Here is a 13,122-nt window from a genome sequence, read left to right as displayed (position 1 = left end):
TATGATACAGCATCAACCTAATAGCCACTGAAGATCTTGTCACATTTAGCTATACACCCCTACTGTGGCAACCTCTTCTCCTGTAATAGTGTTTTATATTCCCTACCCCTTCCAATGCTATTAATGTGTTTCAGTCATTAATAGCTATATAGTTCTTCAGGTGTGCAGTAGATGCTCTTTCAAGGGTATCACTGTAGTTGCAGTGTGCAAAACAAAAGTGACAAGGGAATATAAATGTTGATTTACTTCAAGGCTTTTTTTTTGTCTCTATAACCGAAACCAATAATGTGTGTATTCTTCTCCAAATATCACCCAGATATCATCAGCAAATGTTTGTTTAGTGAGAAAAAGAATAACATTGCAAAGACAGTGATAAGGCCTGTATAAGGACAAATATGATCACTTGTCTGTATAACAAATACAAACTAAGTAATTGTTGTAATTTTGTAAGATCTAGAAAAGCGTTTACTAGGCTTCTTGCTTGGGAAGCTTCTTGCTTCTTGCTTTAAATGCATTTACCTCTACAATGATTGAAATAGTTCTCTGAACTCATGAAATCCATCTGTTGAAAGATCACCCAAACAAGTCATCTTTAGGAATGCCATGGATGCCATGTTTCAAAATTTTGTACTATATAAGTAGGTTAAGTATCCTTTTGCTTCACTGATAAACTTACAAAGCTCAGTGAGGCTGTCATAATAGAAAGGACTTGAGTCAGCACTTGCTAACTTTTAGAGCTTAGAGAGATTTTAGTGAAAGAAAACCTGTCAGTGTTGATCTAGGCAATAAATTTAGCCATCATAAAGAAATCTAGGGTGTGCTAATAAGTTCTTACAAAAGCTGTTTGTATTTGTTTATTAACAAGATCTGAGGTTTTTCTCTTCAGCAGTTGAGGGACAGACCACAGAAAAGTGCAGTATTAAAAGTAAGCTGGGCAAGATGAAAAGGAATCCCCAGTTTTGCAACCTGTAAGTGCAACTATCAGACTATCAAACTATCCAACCATCAGTGGTGGATGCTGAGAACTGTTTAGTAAACAGCAAACAAGCTGATAAAGGGGTCTCCAGATCAATAGACTTTCATGTGCCTTTTTTATGAACTTTGGATAATTTGAGGCAAGGGAATTGAATTAAAACTTTGTGCAAAGGACTACACTGAAGGCCAGACACAAGATGTCCTGAAGCCAGTGGCAATGCTGTTATTCATTTCACTGGGCTCAGATCCATGCTGCAGCTATTTAGCCTGATCTGCACTCATTGACATAAAACTGATACTCACACTCAGGGCAGGTGTAATCTGATCTAATGGGGGAGAAAAACTATGCCTCACACAGGACCACACATTTCACCATCTGGCATTACTGGGTAACTCCTCACCTAATAACTGTCTTGTCCTTTTGCAATATGCAAGCATCCACCTCCATAGCTGTTGGGAATTGTAACATGTAGATGGCATCCTTGAAAATTATACCATAATGAGTATTCTGCTTTTTAAAATGTACTTCCTGAATAGTATTATGTGAACAGTAATTAATTCTGGTAGGCTCAGAACAGGATTATGAAACTGCTGGCTAGTCTATCTAATCAATTTAGTGCATTTAAACACCATATAAAGAAACAGAAATGGGGGAAAAATATTCTATCCACAAACTAGGTTTTCTTGTGCTGTGAATAAAAATATCAGTTCCCTAAGGAGGAAGAGAATTATGCTGCAAGTCTGCTGTAGCATTCATGGTACCAGAGCTAATATAATAATCATTACTCACGTCATCTTTGTGAAATAGGGGAAGAGAACAAAGGTGAACTAAATGGTCATTACAAGTACTTGAGTTAGGGAAGGTGCTTTTCTGGAACACAGACTTCTCTGCATGCTGCGGATTTGATTTTGACAATTTGAAATAAACTTGATCAGAAGGCAGAATTTTCCATCTGGAGAAATAGTCCAATTTTTCTAAAAAGAAAAAAGGAAATTCTAAAAAGAAAAATGAAGATTCAAGACCAATAACTGCAATAACAACTTTGTAAATGTATAATACAGAGGTTCATTTCCATTTCAGATCTGATCAGTACCTTACTTCTATTTCATAATGAAAGTGAAATATTAACCTCAAATTGAACACTGCACTGGAGTCATCTAGTAAGAAAATTAAAACAAGTGAACTTTTTCCTCCCAGAAGTGAATGACAATTTCTAAGCGTCTACCTTTGCCAGTGACCAAATTCAGAGGACAACATTATGAGAAAGATTAAACACAGACAAGTTGCAGGAGGGCAGGAAGGGGAGATCCTATAAAATACTGAAATTATCTTGGGACTGGTAATAGCCTTTTTCTTAGATTTGTTTCTAAGGGAGCACAGTCTGGAATTTGAGGGTTGAAATGCGGATTAGGGATGTGCTGTCTTCAGCCTGTCTCTCTCCTTCTCAGAAATCTGTGCTTCAGCACTTCGAAAGCATCCCAGCCTGCAGGGCAGAATGGGTCAAACTATTCTTCACACTTCCTTTCCACTTATGCCCTGGAACTCCAGCACTCTACTGAGGTCCTGATTTGCATTTAAGGTCAAAATCCAGGAACAGTTGTGAAGATGGGTATCAAATATTTTGGCAAGTATCTGTGTGCCTATTTCAAAGTCTGAACATCTTATATCCACTAAACAATGCTATTTCCCTAAGTCAGCTGGTGATCTGTAAGCTGGTGTCATCAGTGGAAGTTTTAAGGCAGTGTATGCAATCAGAGTAAGTCAGTAGCACTGCATAAATTGCATTCTGTTCTAATTACGAATCAATTAATAATACCCAAACTTCCCCTATTCTGATGTGAAGGCTTATAAAGAGAGTTCATATGGGATCAAATAATTTGAAATGTGTAGCCAGCCAACTAGCAACCCAGTTCCCCAGTGTGTAATGACGGTATGTTAGCATTCAGAAGACCAGATGCAGCTGTCAGCCTGGTCTCAGTTGTCAGTCTTGTTCTAACAACAGTTAAAAGAAAAGCTGATGAGAGAGGGTAGTTTTGTCACCCAGGCCAAGCTTTGAGATGGGCTTTATTTCTAGCTTTTCTAGTATCCTGAAACAGATCTAGTAGTACTCCTGATCACAGTCAGTAAAGCAAGGTTAATCATACTGATCTTGTACCAGTTATCTGTATTTTCTTTTTAAAGTAGTCTGCTGCTTGAAGCAGGCATGATTTCCTTCTGGATCATATTAACAAAGGTGGTAACAATAATGATCAGAGCTTCTGGACAGCTAAGCAGCACAAATAGTAATGCTGAGCACAAATCATTCCAGCGAAGAGCTGATGAGTATCTGCTAGTGTAGAGACTCTGAGGATCTTTTTGATTCTTTTTTGTCACTAATGGTTTGTGTGCATTGTCTTTGCTAGGAAATTGTGCTTGGCTGATATAGTTGAAGCAGAGCATTAGAGCAGAATACTCGCTTTTGAAAATTACATCTGCAAATTAATCAGCCTCCTTTCTCCTGAAAGAGAAAAATGTCCATTTTTAAAGCCATTTCGTCTGGATGGCTAATCTTCTGACCTGTGTCACTGGGACATCATCAGGCTCTTGCAAGTGTTGGCAGCATCTTCAGCTGACAGATAAGACAGTAAAAAACAGTTCTGGTTTTCTACTGTCTTCAATATTGAAAAATCTCAATATTTATAATATTCGTAAGTTAGCTGATGAATATTCACGTATCTGTAGTCACTTGCCTACCTCAGCTCTTACCATAACACTAACCAGTGAAATAAATTTTAGTTGTTTAAGGTTCTTTTGGAGAATTGCATGTTGTACTCACAGACCTTGTACATGAGTCTAAAGAACCTGAAGGGTTCAGAAAGGCTAGAAATGGTAACAGCATAAAGTACATTCTGTACTAAAAGAGGCGCTGTGTTAAATGCCATATTAAAAAGAACCAAAAAACCCAACAACAACAAAAAAACCCTGATGAACTTACACAGATCATTGTCAAACTACACAAACTGTTACTAAGACTTTGTCAGAAAAGTGACTGGGTAAAAGGACTTCTGATTTTGCTTTATCTAAGTATTCCTATTGCACATCTAAAGGCTGCAAGTCTTGCAAGCTCTGTGGTTTCTTTTTGTTGTTTTTGATCTTTGTACCAATCCAAAAGGAGGATGGTTTATATCTGGTTGTCAGTTCTTACTTTGTTATGCGCTATGTCCATAATTTTGAAGTTGAGGGGGTGAGTTGTTGTTTCGGTGCACAGTTTCACCTGTGGAAATTCAGTGCCATGATATATTTGGCTTCATGTGTGTAATCTCCTCATCTTGCACGTTCTGTACAATGGCACAGGCTGAAGCCTTTATCTAGGACAACATTAGTATCTCTTCAAACCATCAGATTATCAGAGAACTCAGTTCTACTGGAAAATGAATGAGCTGGAAAAAAAAAGTAGCTTGGCTTTCAGATTTAAGGAAGATCTGACAGAACTGGTAGTAATAAAATGCAAATAAAACACCATTTTGCATGTGAACTGAGCACATTTGACCAGAAAGTTACTGATTCACAGCATCCTCAGAAGCCTGAAATCAGTGTGATGTGGCATGGACATATGGTCTGTCTGAGAGAAGCTATTAGCAATACCCAAGTCTTGCCTAGAATTCCTTATGTTCTATTTTAAAGAAGTCACTGAGGGGTTCTATATGAAAAACTAACAGAAAATGCCTGCCTGACAATAGAAGTGAAGAAGGTGAATCTGCTTGACCATAATAATAGTTTAGAAATCTATATGTGTACATATTCATTGCCTATTTTTAAATGCGCTTGTACTGCCACTGCAGATTGTATTGTGTTCCCGTGGACAGCGTGATGGTTCCATAAAAATTTTTGATAGAAGCTAGCCTGAAGATTGTCTAGCCAACCAGCCAGCCCACACGCTGGGAGTTAAGTCCACCAAATGGATTCCTTGGCTGTTGGGGCTTTTTAATTTCCTAGCAAAACATTTGAAAAACATATGGTTAAACCTTCCTGCCAACTGCATTAGGTAGTCAAAAGATCGCTCTGTTAAGGTAAGGTTCTGGCCTGAATGAAGCTCATTCTGGCTTTCAGTGGGCTCTCCCACTGAAATAAATAAGAGGATACATGACATGAGTAGCTGTGGATGTCTCTTTTACTTCTACAGATGCCTTCCAGATAATTATTTTATGTAGCCGTACAGTTTCAGTAAGTCTGAAGCTATTAGGAGGTAGAGGTCTTCATTACAGATCTTCTGTGGAAGCTGTAATAACTATACAGATTTTTTTCTTTATTTTTGAAGGAAAAATAGATAAAATATATTTCCCATTTAATTTAAAAGAGGAATTCTATAGGGATGAGGTTAAAACAGGTTTAGGTATCTTAGGGTATTTAAAAACTGACATTAATTAGAGCCTAAAAGCGCACTTGTATTGGCTCACTGTGGAATTTACAGTTACAGTTAAAAACATTACCCTACGATATATTTCAGAGAATTCTATTTTCTGTACCATAGTAACTTAGCTGATAGAAAGTTTGCTTGATGTATGTACATTACTTTATTGACTTGCACTTTACTCTGTAATAGATTTATTCCTTTAAGTGACACTGAAAGTAATAAATATGAGACTTCAAATGAAAAACATTTTTATTGGCACAGTGGAGAGAGAAAGAAAAAGCAGTATATAAAATCTTGGCACAAGCAGTCTACACTCATGAAATGAGGCCAAATTAGTGAGGAAAAACAGTTAAAATGGAGCTTCCGCATGCTGTTCATTTTCCAATAGTTAAAAGAAAAAATGAAAGAAAGAAAGACTGAAGGCCTGGTTGTGAATTTTCCACTGAAGTGCAATGCTTTATTTTATTGCATTATGGAAAATGGAGGTGGTTTTCTGGTTCCAGAAATACCCCGCTGCAGTATTTGCCACAGTTCAATATTACTATGTGTGCTGCTCACAAGTGTACTATGGATGTGCAATTCATCGTAAGAGTTCATCATGCTGTGTGGAAGAGTTGAAAAAAGTGTTTTTTAATGATAACTTTAACATAACATATACCTTTAATGGTTAAATTTGTTCAGGTTACTAACACAGAGGTCAGGTTTTCCTTGTACACATAACGGGAAGCTGAAGGGCATTTTGCACTGAGGAGGTGCCAGTTCCTTCCACATCCCATAAGAAATACACAAGCATTTACAAAGATAGCTATTCGTTAGCAGCCAAAAAAAAAGGTGATAGCCAGTTATAAAATCTTATTTCTGATGCTGGGAACCCCAGGCATATGGTATTAGATAGACCTGTGGTCAAGACACAGCGCACTGTGCAGATTCCATCCATGGTGAGGTTCACCAGCTCTAAGATCACTGGTATTCTTATAGGGTCTTGGTTAAAAACCAGTTCTCTGAGTTAATGACAGCAGTCAGAAATGTAATATGGATTTAGCTTTGAAGAGTCCTTTGGACAGTCCACTCTAATATTCTTTTCTTACTAAAATACTAAAAAGGACTCACATTGGTAAACTTCTGTCTCCTATGGGAAGGACCCCACACTGAAGCAGAGTAAGAATGTGAGGAGTCCTCTGAGCAGAAAGAGGTGGTAGAAACATGATGAACTGACCCCAATCCCCACTCCGCATCCCCCTGTGCTGCCGGAGGGGAGGACATAGAGAAAATCCAGGGTAAAGTTAAGCCCAGGAAGAAGGGAGGGGTGGCAAGAGGGTGTTTTTAAGATTCAAGTTTTATTTCTCATCATCTTACTCTGATTTGATTGGTAGTAAATGAAACTAATTTCCTCAAGTCGAGTCTGTCTTACCTGTAAGTGATCTTTCTCTGTCCTTATCTTGACCCGTGAGCCTTTCATTGCATTTTCTTTCTTGTGCAGTTAAGAGAAATGATAGAGCAGCTTTGGTAGGAACCTAGCATCCAACCAGGGTCAACCCGCCACAAAACCAGTCAACAAAAGGTTTCAGATAGACAAACGGCTATTAGCAAACCAAAATGAATGGTAATCTTCTAGAGAACAGTCGTGGCTCAGCATTCGTGGTGCACAGATTTCCAGTCATTCACTTTTGTTCTGCTGGTCATTTGTCTTTCAGCAGCCAGGCATATGATTCAGGGGCAATGGTCAAGAAAGTAGTGCAGATATTCTGTGTGTAACCATCTGTCGTGGTTTAAGCCCAGGCCGTAAATCAGAACCATGCAGTCCACTAGCCCCCCCCCACCTTTCTTCCCTCCGCTTCTGGAGGGACGGGGAGGAGAATCAAAAGAATGCAACTCCCACGGGTTGAGATAAGAACAGTTTAATAACTAAGGTATAACACAAATCACTACTGCTACCACTAATAGTAATAATGATAAAGGAAATAACAAGGAAGAGAATACAACCGCTCACCAACCGGTACCTCGCCCCCACCCCGCAGTGATCCAGCCCTTCCGGGCCCTCAGTTCTACCTCCTGGGCATGACGTGCTGTGGTATGGAATACCTGTTTGGCTAGTTTGGGTCAGGTGTCCTGTCCCTGCTTCCTCCCGGCCCCTCCTCCTCCCTGGCAGAGCATGAGACTCACAAAGTCCTTGGTCAGTCTAAACATCAGTGTTATCAGCTTTGTTCCCAGGCCAAAAGTCAAAAACACAGTGCTGCAACAGCTAGGACTTCTATTGGAATCGAATGCAAATGCTTCTTATATTTAAAGGGGTAATAAAAATAAGTATATTCAAAAATTATATTCTTTCTTTAAGGAGATGAAACCAGATCAGTTTAGGAACAGCACATAAATCTTTCGTCCCTTTTATTATTTACTACCAAAGGCAGTAATTCATGCAGTTCTTTGTTATCCTGGCTTTAAGGCTATGAGAGTTTAGTTAATTGGGATTCGTCTGATCACCCGAAGGGGTACCATTTTGGATCATCAAGAGGGATGCTTGCGGTGATGTTTCACTGTCATCTTTGTGAAAGTCTAGATGCATAAATTGATCAATGCCACATGTCAACTTTTATTTCTACATGGTTAAATTAGACCATGACAGATTTCCTGCTTTAGCTAGGTAGTTTCTAGCTTTCAAAACAGCTTGTTTTAAAGCTAATTTAAGTATCTCTACAACCATAAAACCTGTACTATGCACACACTGTTGAACAGGCCCAACAGAATTCAAGAATCTGGACTATATAAACAGTAGAAATTTCTCTTGCTTGTTCCAGCAACCAAACGATTATATTTATTTTGTTATTTTAATATACTAAAATATTCTTCAGTGGCCTTCAAAAATGCAAAGAACACTGAACTGGGAGCACCACTATAGATCTCATACAACTCTACCCATCACATTGTAAATCGGCCTGATCTGCTCATTCACATTATGTGTTTGCAGTGATACAGCTAACCTTGCCTAATTTTTTTACTGAAAGTAGTGATGACAACTGACAATTGCTTTTTCTCTTCAGGGATGATGCTCATTTAAGGAGCTTATTGAAATAACAGACTGCTATTTCATTGGTTATTTTGTTAGATTTTAATCCTGAATCAACTTAAATAGTAAAAATAATGTATTTTTTATTTTGTGAATCAGATATCTCATGACAGTTTTCCATGGGAATGTTGAATTGTGCTGTTTAGCTATTTCTTATTAAAATTAAATCAGATTTGAGATTTTGAGTTAGTTTGTGGCTGAGATGGCAAAACCGACATCCTAGCATTTAGGAGCATTCTTCCTAATTGAATCTTTTGTAAACTTCCTGTCTAGCCTAAAATTAATGCCAGAGTAAGGTGCATTGTAGTGATGCAGTGGAGTATCCTAGCAATAGCTCTTCATTAGAAGATCCTGGCTCATGGAACAATGAATAGGTTATGCAGATGAACTGCTTTACCCATGAGGTTGAGTTTATGTAGCAGCTCAGAAGATATTGGGGGGGAGGAGGGATTTTGTTTTGTTGGGGTTTTTTTAATATAAAATTGTTTCTAGTACTTATTATAGCCATAAGTAAATAACCTTTTCAGAATGGGAATACAGTGATCCAGGAACCTTATTTCCTTTTGACATTTCTGAGCTCATCTGTATTTCTGGCATTCTTCATGGACTTTTCTCCCATTCATATGTCATTACTTGTGGTCTACCCAAACATATGTTCGCAAGTCTGATGGACATATAATGCTGACTTCTATATATAGATATGTGAGTAGGACATGCTTTTACTGGAAAGTCATAGCCACAGTCAGCAGTTAACATATCTGCAATGAAGAAGGCAGGAATTCATGTTTATTGAATTGGAATTAAGCTTTGCAGGTGCCAAGCCATAGAAGTTCACTGAAACTTCATGGCCAGCAGCCACGGAAATTGAATATCTACTGAATAGGGTGTTAAATTAGTAGGGCTGCTGAAGCAGGCTTGCTGATACAACGTTGTCATATTTTAGTCTGTCAGAACAGTTTTGTGCATGTTTCTAACAAAAAAAATGAATTTCACATGACATATCTCTTGTTTGGAAAGATGCAGGGTGATTAAGCTGCTAATACAGTTTTTTATTATTCCTATAGAAGCATTCAAAGAGTATTTCTTTAAATGCAGCTCAACGCTGTGTGGCAAAGGTTGAGGCACCTGTGCGGCAGTGAATGAAGGCTATCTAAATATGAATGACTAATTATCAGGGAACGGGAAAACACTAGTTTTCTTTCATAACTGAGATGGCTTCATCCTATTCAGAATAATCTGTTGGGAAAATAATTAGCATAAAGAAGATGGAGTTTTGATAAGCAACTTTATGTTCATAATTATAGTAATTTTTGTATAATTTCTTTCATTTGTGCTTATGTTTTATTTCAGTTTTCCCTTTCAGTCATAAAAGCTGATATTAAATTTTAGAGTAAACCTATCTCACTGTAGACAGCCTCCTTAGAAAAAACTGTTATCTTTATATGATAACAATGGACTTAGCACAAATTTGCTGTTAGGATTTCTTTACATCTCTCTGAATTTGTCTTTCCTACCATAATAAATTGCACAGATTAACATGTCAGGAAGGGTCTAGAAGTATCAAATTTAACATGGTGTAAAAAGAAACCTTTTTAACTTTATTCTAGACAAAAATGTATCACCCAAAGTGTTGAGCAAAAAGTGGATATTTTTGGATTGTTGTGCCATCTGAACAATAAAGGACAATGTTCCTGACTTAGCTCCTGAGTTTGAAGGAGTAATGTCTCTCAGAGGGCTCTGAAGATTGCCAGTCTGTACTGTGTTCCTCTCATGCTTAGTGGTATTTAAGGGGGTTTTATTCTATCCTATCTTTCTGCAGGGCTCTATAATGTATCTCAGTCAGCTGAGAAATCTAATTTCTTCACAAATTTTCTTTACACAAAAATGAAAAAAAGTAGTTTAGACATTAATAATGCTCTTCAGATCTATTGAAATATGACTCTATTGAATAATTGCTGCATCCCCCCTCTCATTTGCTGTCTAAAGAATTAACTACTAGGTTCTCCTAGTAGCTAATTTGGTGTTAAATTGCTCATATTGTTCCTCCTATCAGGAACAATACTGATAGGGAGGCTTTATTTCTCCTCTTTTCTATCTGTTCTAGTGTTTGTGTGCACATTTGTTTAGTAGGAATGCTTAGAATTCTGGTTGCTTACTTTCTGTAACCCTGCTTAAAACCACCATATTGTTGTGAAGTACATTTTATCACCTTTTTTTGCCACAAATTCTGCTGTGTATAAAAAGTTAGCAGGGTTCTCATAGCTTGTGCAGTTAAACTGTACCCCTGGCTGCTCACAGCTCGGTGATTCTGGAGCTATCTTTTTAGATGGACAGATATGCTACAACAGGAAGAGACAAAAAATATAGGGATATTGAAGAACGAATTCTTGCACATGTCCCATTGAAATTGAGGGAGACTTTTGTGCAATAAAATTATTGTCCTGCAAGAGAGAAAGAGTTCTGGTCTGCAGCTGTGAAACTCAGCTACAAACTGTTAGGCAAGGCAGGGAACTTATGACAGAGCCCTCGTGCCAATAGACTACATACTGAGAATTCAAGGAGGGACAGGCTGCAAACAAGGAATTTGGAAAAGTTGTCCAAGCATAAAGGAATGGTGCCAGGAAAACCAAAGTTTGGATAGGTTCAAGACCTACAAGAGGCATGAGTGTTTCTACCACTGCATTACTGTCTCCCAGACCCCTGTGCTTAGTGGCAGGATTCAAGGAGGAGAGCTACCAGCTGTGATTGAAGATTGAGTCAAGCATAACTTGACCAGTGCAAGTCCATAGGATCATCCACAGGTGATGAGAGAACTGGTTGATGTCCTTGCAAAGTCACTATTGTGTTTGAAAGGAAGTGGAAATAACAGGGACACCTCTGATAAATGGAGAAAGGTTAACATAACAGTCATTTAAAAAAATGGCCAAGTAAGAGAACTGCAAGCTGGTCAGCTGCACTTCGGTCCCATGGAGCAATCTATACGTTTTTTAGCATATAAAGCAGAAGGTGGTGATGGCGAACAAGCATCACAGATTTACCAATGGTAAAGCATTCCTAACCAATCTGATTACCTTCCAAGATGAAATGTCTAGATCTGTGGATTAGGGAAGTGTAGAGATGTCATTTACCTCAACTTTATCAAAGCTTTTGGTACTGCTCTCCACAATATTTTTGTATTCAAATTACAGTGGTATGGCCTGAATGGTCAGAAAAAACTGACTGAATGGTTAGGCTCAGAGAGTGATGTAATAAGCCCTACTCTAACTGTAGGCCAGTAATAAGTGGAATGCCAGTGTGGGTTATCCTGGGATCTGTCCTGTTTGATGTCTTTGTCAATAACCTGGAGGAGGTGATGAAATGCATGCTCAGGTTTGCAGCTGACAGCAAACTGGGATGAGCATTTGATACTCTTGAGACATCATCTAAAGACAAATAGACAAGCTTGAGGAATGGTCCGAAAGAAACCTTATAAAAATCATTCAGGACAGATGAAAAGTCCTACCCCTTGGAAGGAAGAACCACTGGTAACAATACACATTGGTGACCGCCAGCCTAGAAAGCAGCTCTGCTAGAAAAGCCATGGGTTTTTCTGGCCAGCAGCAAGGTGATAAAGAACTGGCTGGATGGCTGCACGCAAAGAGTTGTGGTCAATGGCTCGATGTCCAGCTGGAGACCGGTAACGAGTGGTGTCCCTCAGGGATCGGTGTTGGGACCGGTCTTGTTCAACATCTTTGTCGGTGACATGGACAGTGGGATTGAGTGCGCCCTCAGCAAGTTTGCTGATGACACCAAGCTGTGTGGTTCGGTTGATGCACCGGAGGGAAGGGATGCCATCGAGAGGGACCTCAACACGCTTGTGAGGTGGGCTGATGCCAACCTGATGAAGTTTAACCATGTCAAGTGCAAGGTCCTACACCTGGCTCAGAGCAATCCCAGGCACAGCTACAGGTTGGGCAGAGAAGAGATTCAGAGCAGCCCTGTGGAGAAGGACTTGGGGGTGTTGGTCGATGAAAAAATGAACATGAGCCGGCTTCAGTGTGCACTTGCAGCCCAGAAAGCCAACTGTATCCTGGGCTGCATCAAAAAGAGCGTGACCAGCAGGTCGAAGGAGGTGATCCTGCCCCTCTACTCTGCTCTCGTGAGACCTCACTTGGAGTATTGTGTGCAGTTCTGGTGTCCTCAACATAAGAAGGACATGGAACTGTTGGAAGAAGTCCAGAGGAGGGCCACGAGGATGATCAGGGGGATGGAGCACCTCCCGTATGAAGATAGGCTGAGAAAGTTGTGTCTGTTCAGCCTGGAGAAGAGAAGGCTGCATGGAGACCTCATAGCAGCCTTCCAGTATCTGAAGGGGGCCTACAAGGATGCTGGGGAGGGACTATTCGTCAGGGACTGTAGTGACAGGACAAGGGGTAACGGGTTCAAACTTCAACAGGGGAAGTTTAGATTGGATCTAAGGAAGAAATTCTTTACTGAGAGGGTGTTGAGGGACTGGAATGGGTTGCCCAGGGAGGCTGTGAATGCTCCATCCTTGGCGGTGTTCAAGGCCAGGTTGGATGAGGCCTTGGGTGACATTGTTTAGGGTGAGGTGTCCCTGCCCATGGCAGGGGGGTTGGAACTAGATGATCTTAAGGTCCTTTCCAACCCTAACTATTCTATGATTCTGTTCTATGATTCTAAGGTGAGCAT

Source organism: Psittacula echo, assembly GCF_963264785.1.
Source record: "Psittacula echo genome assembly, chromosome: 3".
Classification (NCBI taxonomy): domain Eukaryota; kingdom Metazoa; phylum Chordata; class Aves; order Psittaciformes; family Psittacidae; genus Psittacula; species Psittacula echo.
The sequence above is the reverse complement of the archived record's forward strand: the minus strand, read 5'-3'. Positions refer to the sequence as shown.